At 36.5% G+C, this 10,484-nt stretch overlaps 1 long non-coding RNA gene across 1 annotated transcript in view; it reads left to right on the plus strand.

The window, feature by feature from the left end:
* LOC129032980 (uncharacterized) overlaps positions 1–1,792 on the plus strand; it is a 108,814-nt gene extending 107,022 nt beyond the window's left edge. Inside the window, exon 10 of the long non-coding RNA XR_010123854.1 lies at positions 1,083–1,792. This is a non-coding gene — a long non-coding RNA (uncharacterized LOC129032980). The remainder of the gene's footprint in view (positions 1–1,082) is intronic.
* Positions 1,793–10,484: the final 8,692 nt, after the last annotated feature.

Below are 10,484 nucleotides of genomic sequence, written 5' to 3' on the forward strand. Positions count from 1 at the left end.
TATCATATTGCAATTGTAATCTTTCTGGCATTATTCACTATGTTCATTGTTCCCAGGAATGAGCAAAATAATTTTTACCATTCATATTTAATTGTGAATTATTTCATTCTATCCTGGTCATGGGTGTTTCAAGACAAATATCCTACTTGGGAATTCCTTATATCTTAAGCAGATGAATTAGAATAATGGAGAATTGGCTGCTGTTTTTTTTTTAAATATGAAAATACCTACAAATAGTAGAATTAATAACTATGTTAAAAATGAATTTTTAAAGTCTGCATCTAAAATATTAAAATGCTATTTTTTGAAGCTATGTGCAAAGTTTCAGTTTGTAGGATTGCATCCTGAAACTGCATCATCACCATCAACCGAAACCTTTATTTCTAGGAGTTAAAGAGTGTATATTTCTTTATATTAATAATGTACTTTATATTAATTAGCAAGAAAGGCTTAATGACTTGATAATGGTTACATAATCTGACATACCTTATATAGGTATCTACATACAGACCTCTTAGAGAAGTCAGACAAACAAGATCTTGAATCTTTACTGATCTCAGTTGAAAGTGAGTTTCTATTTTGTGTGGCAAATATTTAAGACAGTGAACACAGGAGCAATTTGTTGCTGCATAATTACGTTAAACTTTAAATTTGACTAGTGTATTTTAATGATAAATTTCTAATAAAATTAAATTACTTTATAGAATTTCAGATTTATTTTTACATTGCAGAAGTTCATTCTATGATGGTTATATTTTAAGTTTGAAACATTGACTCTGGTTGAGTGTTGATTTTAATTCTTGGACATTTGACAGTTCACCAAAAAGTCTTCCCAGTATATCTCTGTTATAGATAAAATTCTCTATAAATAGTGGTTGTAACAAGGGAACATGGTGCCTTGCATGCTTTTTGGAAAATAGCCATCTTTTATTAGGAGTTTTCCCTTGACTCAGGAGCAGCTTCAGGATATGCATATATAGAGTAAAGAGGAAAGGAGAGGCTATATTATTTATTCATTAATTCTGGCAATTTGGGATGCTCAGGTAGATACTAAATTTGCTTCTTATTTTTTTGGATTACAGTAGACCTTTGGAATCTACATTCAACATTTGATACTGTGTGTGACTCCTGATGAACATGCTGAAGATACATGATGTCCAGTAATTTTTACTGGGGATAATACCTACAACATACATAAGACGATGTTATTAAAGTACATTTAAAATTACGCAAGACATTTTAAAATTACATAAGTGTATATAAAGAGTTTAACACAAATTTCAATTACCTTGGCTTAAGATGATTTAGCTGTTTTGTAAGTTAACAAAGACCTACCATTTACTTCCTATTTAGTCTATGGCTGAATTTGGCATTTTTGAAAATCTTTTGATAGCCTCTGAGAACTTACTATTATTTGTACCAATTTACTTCCTAATGAAAGCTATTAACAAGATTTATTTTAGGAAGTTTATCTCAGACAAGTTTATGTCCTTATGGAGCTTACAATCTTAATTTCAAAGATGAAAAGGAAAGTCGTGTGTGAAACAGCACAGAGTACTTTACAGCTTGTTCCAAGAGCTACAGGGAGCAGCATGGACAGTGGAAACTCACATAAAGTTCTTCAAAATTTACTGTTTCTTTTGCTCCTGAAAATTGTAATCAGTTCCTCCTTTCCTACTTAACATGAAAAATAAGTCCAATGGAATAGTCTGTTGATTAATAAAGTTCTATCATTTCTTCTTCATGAAATGACTAATTTAACAAATTAAATCCTTCATTTATTAAGGTTTGTTTATTACTTATTTTTCCTCTATTCCTTTCTCTGAGCTACAAATCACAGAGATTTATATTTACTTAAAATTTTCTTAGCACTACCAATTTGCCTATTTAATGATCATTTATGGCCCATCTGTTGTATTAGTTGGGATATTTTAAATTGAATTGATAGAACTTTATATTCAATTAAGTAGAAATACCAATTCCGGAGAAAGACTCTTACTATCTTTATTTAGACTATGATATGATTTGGCTCTGTGTCCCCACCGAAATCTCATCTCAAATTGTAATCTCCACCTGTCAGGGGAGGGACCAGGTTGGAGGTGATTGGATCATGAGGGTGGTTTCCCCCATGCTGTTCTCAGGATATTGAGTAACTCAGGATAGCTGATGGTTTTAAAGCATGGCACTTCCTCGTGCTTGTACTTCTCTCTCCTGCCACCATGTGAAGAAGTGCCTTGCTTTCCCTTTGCCTTCCACCATGATTGTAAGTTTTTTGAAGCCTCCCCAGCCATGTGGAACTATGAGTCAATTAAACCTCTTTCTTTTATAAATTACTCAGTCTTGGGTATTTATTTATAACAGTGTGAAAATGGACTAATATAGATCATATGCATAATGCTTAACAAATTATTGCCAGAAGAATTTGGCGTGTACCATGATGAGTCTAGACTGGGCTGTTTGCCCGGAGAAGAGGTGCTGGAGGGAGAAGTTGAAGATGTGTGTATATAAGACAAAGGAGAAAACTGCTAACCAAGTCTGAGATGTAGTTTCCTTAAGAATAAAACTTTATATTTTATTAATTTTTTTTTACTGTTCTTGGAAGATAATCTGGTTCAAAACTGATGTTCAATAAATCATTGTTGAATAAATGAATGAATGGGCAATACTGTTTCCTAACATAGTACATTACTCTTCTGAGGAACTCTGCTAGTTTCTAGCACTGCAATGATTGTCTATCCTTAGGTCAACAGTATAATAAAACATTATTAAATATTGTGACTCAGATTTGCATAATACTAATTACTATAAAATGAATGAATCCATAATTCTTCAGTGTATGGTGGTTTTTCTAACTGCACTGGAAATCCTTTGAGAACAAAGATAATAGTGTCTACTTTTTTTGGTGTTCCAATATAGCAAGTAAATGCTCGCCTTGTTAAATTGTGTTTGAATGAAGAGAGGCTGAAAAATGAGAGTTACTAACCAAATAGAGGATTAATTTGGTAGAATCATCTCTAGTCTTGGTAAAGCTATATTTTTGCATAATCTGATATATTTAGTCCTGATAGTTAAATTAGCTACTTAATTATATTTGTTTATTTTACTTTGTGAGTTATGTCTTCTGTAAAGTCTGAAGATAAGAGAGTGAATTATTATAACATACTTCCAAAAATTGCATAACACTTAAATAAAACTTCTATTTCATAGGTGATTCATTTATTTGTGATTAAATATTTAGAAGATTGCAGCATGTAATTTAAAGATAAGGAATTCAAACTTTTTAATCCACATTTGTGTTCTTTGAGAATGAACAACTGTAGACTGTGAGACATGAGTTCCTTTTTCTATACCTTTCTATACTTTGAATGAGTATTCAAATAATATCTGATTTCTATTTGTGATGTAACCATGAATTCATTACACACATGGAGATTCTGTTTTGAATGAATTTTTTTATTCAACATTTTTGTGCCTCTGTAAGGTTTTTTTTCTATTAATACTTTAATATTCTACTTTTTGGAATATATTACAGTAGTGAAATGAGAAATTTATTATTGCCAATTAAAGGTCATATTACATGATGCAGAGATACAATTTTAAATGCTTATTTTAATTTAAACTATGGAGTGCTTTGATTAAACATATTTTTCTAATATTATAAATATTTGATCGTTGAAAAAATTGGAAACCATCTTTATAAATGGAAATTAGAATCTTTGGGCGGGAGGTCTTTGGCAAGGCAACTACTTTACACAAACAACTGAATCTGTGGGAGGGGACCACACGAAGCCTGCATCCCCTTTTGAACCCTCAGTAGCATCCTCCAGGGAAAGTCACTGTGTGAAGATTGTTTAAATGGCAGCAGTAGGGTGCATAGCAACACTGCTCCTCAAAGGAAGCATCACCTTATCTGACCCAGTCTTGGAGTTAATCAGGCGCCTGCTTCAGCCAGTTGACAATAATGTCTCCGACCATTTCCATTTTTTAGCATTCAGGAGCCATCCGAGGACATCTTTTGTTTGTATAATAGATCTACACAGGATACATTTTGTTAGAACTTAGGATGAACATGATCTTTTGCTGGACTTTAGCTTCTGACAATATATAACTCTACGTATTTCTCAAGTTGTATGATGGCATTGATTAAGCATCCTAACAATGATATCAAACAACATGCTTTTACCTACCTGAGCCATTTGGTAGAATAAAAGGTAACATCTTTTGAATTTGCAATAAGTATTTGAAGGGTTGCCCTTTTCATTTAACCTTTTCTGAGACATTAAGTGTACGGTTTTCTTCCCCTATAATGAGCTTCTTAATTTAAAGAAGTATAAAGTTCTGTTTGTGAAAAAAGGTATTATGCAGCTTGAAACGTAGGCAGCAGTTACCTTGTTCAGTTTGTGGGAAATGATCCTCTTGGCAAAGCACTTCAAATGTAAAGAGCTGTGAAGAATACACGGTTGGTGTGATTAATACAGCATGTTCAGTTAGGATTCTATTATGGTCTTGATTAATACAATATGTTCAGTTATGATTCTGTCTATCTCTTCACTGAAAGATCAGTGGTTAAGCATATGCTGTTAGCTGCCAGAGTCAACACTCATATTTTTCTTTCCATTCTGTGAGAAGAACTTTAAATGTTATTATTCGTAAAGGCCTTTACTGCAGCCCATTGGTCTGGACTAAGAACACACATTATTCCATGTCATATTAAGAATTCCAACCTAGAAAGGTCAACTGTTAGGTTTATCACAGTGTTTACGGAGGTGCTGATTATTTACTTACAACTGCAGAGTATTTGAGATAGTTTTTAAATTTATAAATTAAAACTAAATATTGCTACAGTAATTAGCAATGTAGCATCATTATAATTTATCTACTACAGCACATTTTTTTCATTATTTGTCACTCCTACTTCTGTATATACGAGCAAACCAATGTTTGTAAAAAAACAACAATTAAGTATAAGTTGATAAATGGTAGTATTCATTTCCCACATTTTTTTTTTTTGAGACGGAGTTTTACTCTTGTTGCCCAGGCTAGAGTGCAATGGTGCAATCTCGGCTCACTGCAACCTCCACCTCCTGGATTCAAGCAACTCTCCTGTCTCAGCCTCCAGAGTAGCTGGGATTAAAGAAGTCTGCCACCATGCCTGGCTAAGTTTTTGTATTTTTAGTACAGATGGGGTTTCATCATGTTGGCCAGGCTGGTCTCGAACTCCTGACCTCAGGTAATCCACCCGCCTAGGCCTCCAAAAGTGCTGGGTTTACTGGTGTGAGCCACCATGCCCGGCCCATTTCTCACTTTTTTTTCAGTGTTGTTTCAAAACATTTGTTTGTGTCATACTGAAAGCAGCTTTCTAGACAATCAATCAACATTTTAAAAAGAAAGGAAAATGAAATAACTGATTGTTAATTATGAAGTTCCTACAATGTCTTACCTAGACTTACAAAATAGTAGTACGGAAGGAAATTGATAATATAAGGCACAGTATGATTTGGAAACACTTGCTTTTTAATTTTGTGAGACAAAAGTATTGTATTTTTCATTTCTTTTTATCCAATAATAAATGAATTTTAAAAGGATAGAGACCCAGGGTAGAGTAATACGCTGTCATAGTACTCAGTGCTAGCCAACCTAGAAAGTCTGAGGGACACAAGACTTCCCCTTTTGTGATATCAATTGCAAAGTCAGGAGTTTTGAAAAACCATCTAGTTTGATAATTCACTGAAAATACCCACAGAACTCATGGCTACATTTATTACAGAGAAAAGATACAGAAAATTAGCCAAAGGAAGAGATGGTCAAGACAGAGTACGGGGGAGATCCAAATGTGGAGCTTCTGTTTATTCTCTTCCCATGAAGTCATGAATGGCATTACCTCCTCCTTGCCACGGAGTGTAACAATATATACAAAGTATTGCCAGTCAGGGAAGCTCACCTGAACCTAATCACCATGGAAATAACAAAAAGAACAAGAGAAGACAAATGAAAAATAAGCACAGTGATATCGAGACCATTGGGCTATAAAATCCTATCTTTATGTTTTTAATGGGATCATTTAAATATATGAGAGAAATGTGCAATTCTTTATTATTGGCCAAAAGAATATCTCACACTCAAAAGGAATTAGCATTAGGAAACCTAAGTTGAAGAATGCTTTATCAAAATGTGTTAGAGTTAGGAAACCTGAGCTCTTGTTCCAGTCTTATAAGAATATCTATGTAACTATAAGATGTAATTTATGATATATATAATTATAAGATATCCATGTAATTTGTAAGAATATCTATGTAAATTATAAGATTTTCTAGGTATTCAAGCTACTCTGAACCCCAGTGATTTTAGGAAGAAAATAAGATAACTTAATTTACTGTTTTAGGGTCACAGAGAGATTCATTGATGTTCAGTAATGAAGCCATGCACCCTCTCTCTAAGAAAATGAACAAATACTCTTAATAGTCACAACTGTCATGAATTTTCCATGAGTTTAAGACATTTGACCCACATCCCTGAACCTAGTTTAGGAAACTCTAAAATTTGGTGACTTCCAAAGAATCTCTCAGATTTAAAATTGTAGATTGTTTTATAACGTAATATCAAAATCATATGTGAAATTCTATTTTTAAGTGAAATGGATATAGTATAAAAAGTGCAGTCGTTTTCTAGAATGTCTAATGAAAGTCAGTTGTTCTTTTATTCCTTCTGTATTGTTCAAGTTTTACTATTGTGTGTATAGTGAGAAATATGTGGGTGTATATTTATATATGTACATGTATATATGTGTATGTACGTACACACAGACACACATACACACACATGTTGTTTTGTTTCTCTGGTAAAGCCTAGCTAATACAACAGAAAATAATTTGTCAGAATTTCAAAAGCATTTGCTCATTCTTCTTCTGAATCCACTGTCATTGTTAAGTCCAATGCTATTCTTATTCCAGATCCCTTGTATGTCACCTGTTTATTCTCTTTACAAACTTTCAGATCTTATTTTTTACCTATTTCAGACATTCTAAATTTCATACTAAACTACTATTATTTGGAAAAATTTTAATTGTATTTTCTGGGTGCAATCAATTTGAAAGTCCGTGTACTTTGGTTCTAGAAAATGTCATCACATCATTTGGTTAAAAACTTGTTTTTTTTTTTCTAATTTTTCTAATCTTTCTGAGGCTTCTATTATTGGAATATTACATTTATGAATGGAGCTTTCTAGTTTACATATTTTGGTCTTTGTTCAACTTATGGAGTAATTTCATCGGATAGAAAAGATATCTCTTGAAGATGGCCGAATAGGAACAGCTCCGGTCTACAGCTCCCAGCGCGAGCAACGCAGAAGACGGGTGATTTCTGCATTTGCATCTGAGGTACTGTGTTCATCTCACTAGGGAGTGCCAGACAGTGGGCGCAGGTCAGTGGGTGAGTGCACCGTGCGCCAGCCGAAGCAGGGGCGAGGCATTGCCTCACTCGGGAAGCACAAGGGGTCAGGGAGTTCCCCTTCCAGGGTGACAGACGGCACCTGGAAAATCGGGCCACTCCCACCCGAATACTGTGCTTTTCCGACGGGCTTAGGAAACGGTGCCCCAGGAGAGTATAGCCCGCACCTGGCTCAGAGGGTCCTATGCCCACGGAGTCTCGCTGATTGCTAGCACAGCAGTCTGAGATCAAACAGCAAGTCGGCAGCGAGGCTGGGGGAGGGGCGCCCGCCATTGCCCAGGCTCCCTTAGGTAAACAAAGCAGCCTGGAAGCTTGAACTGGGTGGAGCCCACCACAGCTCAAGGAGGCCTGCCTGCCTCTGTAGGCTCCACCTCTGGGGGCAGGGCACAGACAAACAAAAAGACAGCAGTAACCTCTGCAGACTTAAATGTCCCTGTCTGACAGCTGTGAGGAGAGCAGTGGTTCTCCCAGCATGCAGCTGGAGATCTGAGAACGGGCTGACTGCCTCCTCAAGTGGGTCCCTGACCCCTGACCCCCGAGCAGCCTAACTGGGAGGCACCCCCCAGCAGGGGCAGACTGACACCTCACACGGCCGGCCAGGTACTCCAACAGACCTGCAGCTGAGGGTTCTGTCTGTTAGAAGGAAAACTAACAGAAAGGACATCCACACCAAAAACCCATCTGTACATCAGCATCATCAAAGACCAAAAGTAGATAAAACCACAAAGATGGGGAAAAAACAGAGCAGAAAAACTGGAAACTCTAAAAACCAGAGTACCTCTCCTCCTCCAAAGGAACGCAGTTCCTCACCAGCAACGGAACAAAGCTGGACAGAGAATGACTTTGACGAGCTGAGAGAAGAAGGCTTCAGACGATCAAATTACTCCGAGCTACAGGAGGATATTCAATCCAAAGGCAAAGAAGTTGAAAACTTTGAAAAAAATTTAGAAGAATGTATAACTAGAATAACCAATACAGAGAAGTGCTTAAAGGAGCTGATGGAGCTGAAAACCAAGGCTCGAGAACTACGTGAAGAATGCAGAAGCCTCAGGAGCCGATGCGATCAAATGGAAGAAAGGGTATCAGCCCTGGAAGATGAAATGAATGAAATGAAGCGAGAAGGGAAGTTTAGAGAAAAAAGAATAAAAAGAAACGAGCAAAGCCTCCAAGAAATGTGGGACTATGTGAAAAGACCAAATCTACGTCTGATTGGTGTACCTGAAAGTGATGGGGAGAATGGAAACAAGTTGGAAAACACTCTGCAGGATATTATCCAGGAGAACTTCCCCAATCTAGCAAGGCAGGCCAACATTCAGATTCAGGAAATACAGAGAACGCCACAAAGATACTCTTCGAGAAGAGCAACTCCAAGACACATAATTGTCAGATTCACCAAAGTTGAAATGAAGGAAAAAATGTTAAGGGCAGCCAGAGAGAAAGGACGGGTTACCATCAAAGGGAAGCCCATCAGACTAACAGCAGATCTCTCGGCAGAAACCCTACAAGCCAGAAGAGAGTGGGGGCCAATATTCAACATTCTTAAAGAAAAGAATTTTCAACCCAGAATTTCATATCCTGCCAAACTAAGCTTCATAAGTGAAGGAGAAATAAAATACTTTACAGACAAGCAAATGCTGAGAGATTTTGTCACCACCAGGCCTGCCCTAAAAGAGCTCTTGAAGGAAGCGCTAAACATGGAAAGGCACAACCGGTACCAGCCACTGCAAAATCATACCGAAATGTAAAGACCATTGAGACTAGGAAGAGACTGCATCAACTAACGAGCAAAACATCGAGCTAACATCATAATGACAGGATCAAATTCACACATAACAATATTAACTTTAAATGTAAATGGACTAAATGCTCCAATTAAAAGACACAGACTGGCAAATTGGATAAAGACTCAAGACCCATCAGTGTGCTGTATTCAGGAAACCCATCTCACGTGCAGAGACACACATAGGCTCAAAATAAAAGGATGGAGGAAGATCTACCAAGCAAATGGAAAACAAAAAAAGGCAGGGGTTGCAATCCTAGTCTCTGATAAAACAGACTTTAAACCAACAAAGATCAAAAGAGACAAAGAAGGCCATTACATAATGGTAAAGGGATTAATTCAACAAGAAGAGCTAACTATCCTAAATATATATGCACCCAATACAGGAGCACCCAGATTCATAAAGCAAGTCCTGAGTGACCTACAAAGAAACTTAGACTCCCACACATTAATAATGGGAGACTTTAACACCCCACTGTCAACATTAGACAGATCAACGAGACAGGAAGTCAACAAGGATACCCAGGAATTGAACTCAGCTCTGCACCAAGCAGACCTAATAGACATCTACAGAACTCTCCACCCCAAATCAACAGAATATACATTTTTTTCAGCACCACACCACACCTATTCCAAAATTGACCATATCCTTGGAAGTAAAGCTCTCCTCAATAAATGTAAAAGAACAGAAATTGTAACAAACTGTCTCTCAGATCACAGTGCAATCAAGCTAGAACTCAGGATTAAGAATCTCACTCAAAACCGCTCAACTACGTGGAAACTGAACAACCTGCTCCTGAATGACTACTGGGTACATAACGAAATGAAGGCAGAAATAAAGATGTTCTTTGAAACCAACGAGAACCAAGACACAACATACCAGAATCTCTGGGATGCATTCAAAGCAGTGTGTAGAGGGAAATTTATAGCACTAAATGCCCACAAGAGAAAGCAGGAAAGATCCAAAATTGACACCCTAACATCACAGTTAAAAGAACTAGAAAAGCAAGAGCAAACACATTCAAAAGCTAGCAGAAGGCAAGAAATAACTAAAATCAGAGCAGAACTGAAGGAAATAGAGACACAAAAAACCCTTCAAAAAATCAATGAATCCAGGAGCTGGTTTTTTGAAAGGATCAACAAAATTGATAGACCGCTAGCAAGATTAATAAAGAAAAAAAGAGAGAAGAATCAAATAGATGCAATAAAAAATGATAAAGGGGATATCACCACCGATCCCACAGAAATACAAACTACC

This window comes from Pongo pygmaeus, chromosome 1 (assembly GCF_028885625.2).
Source record: "Pongo pygmaeus isolate AG05252 chromosome 1, NHGRI_mPonPyg2-v2.0_pri, whole genome shotgun sequence".
NCBI classification, from domain to species: Eukaryota; Metazoa; Chordata; class Mammalia; order Primates; family Hominidae; genus Pongo; species Pongo pygmaeus.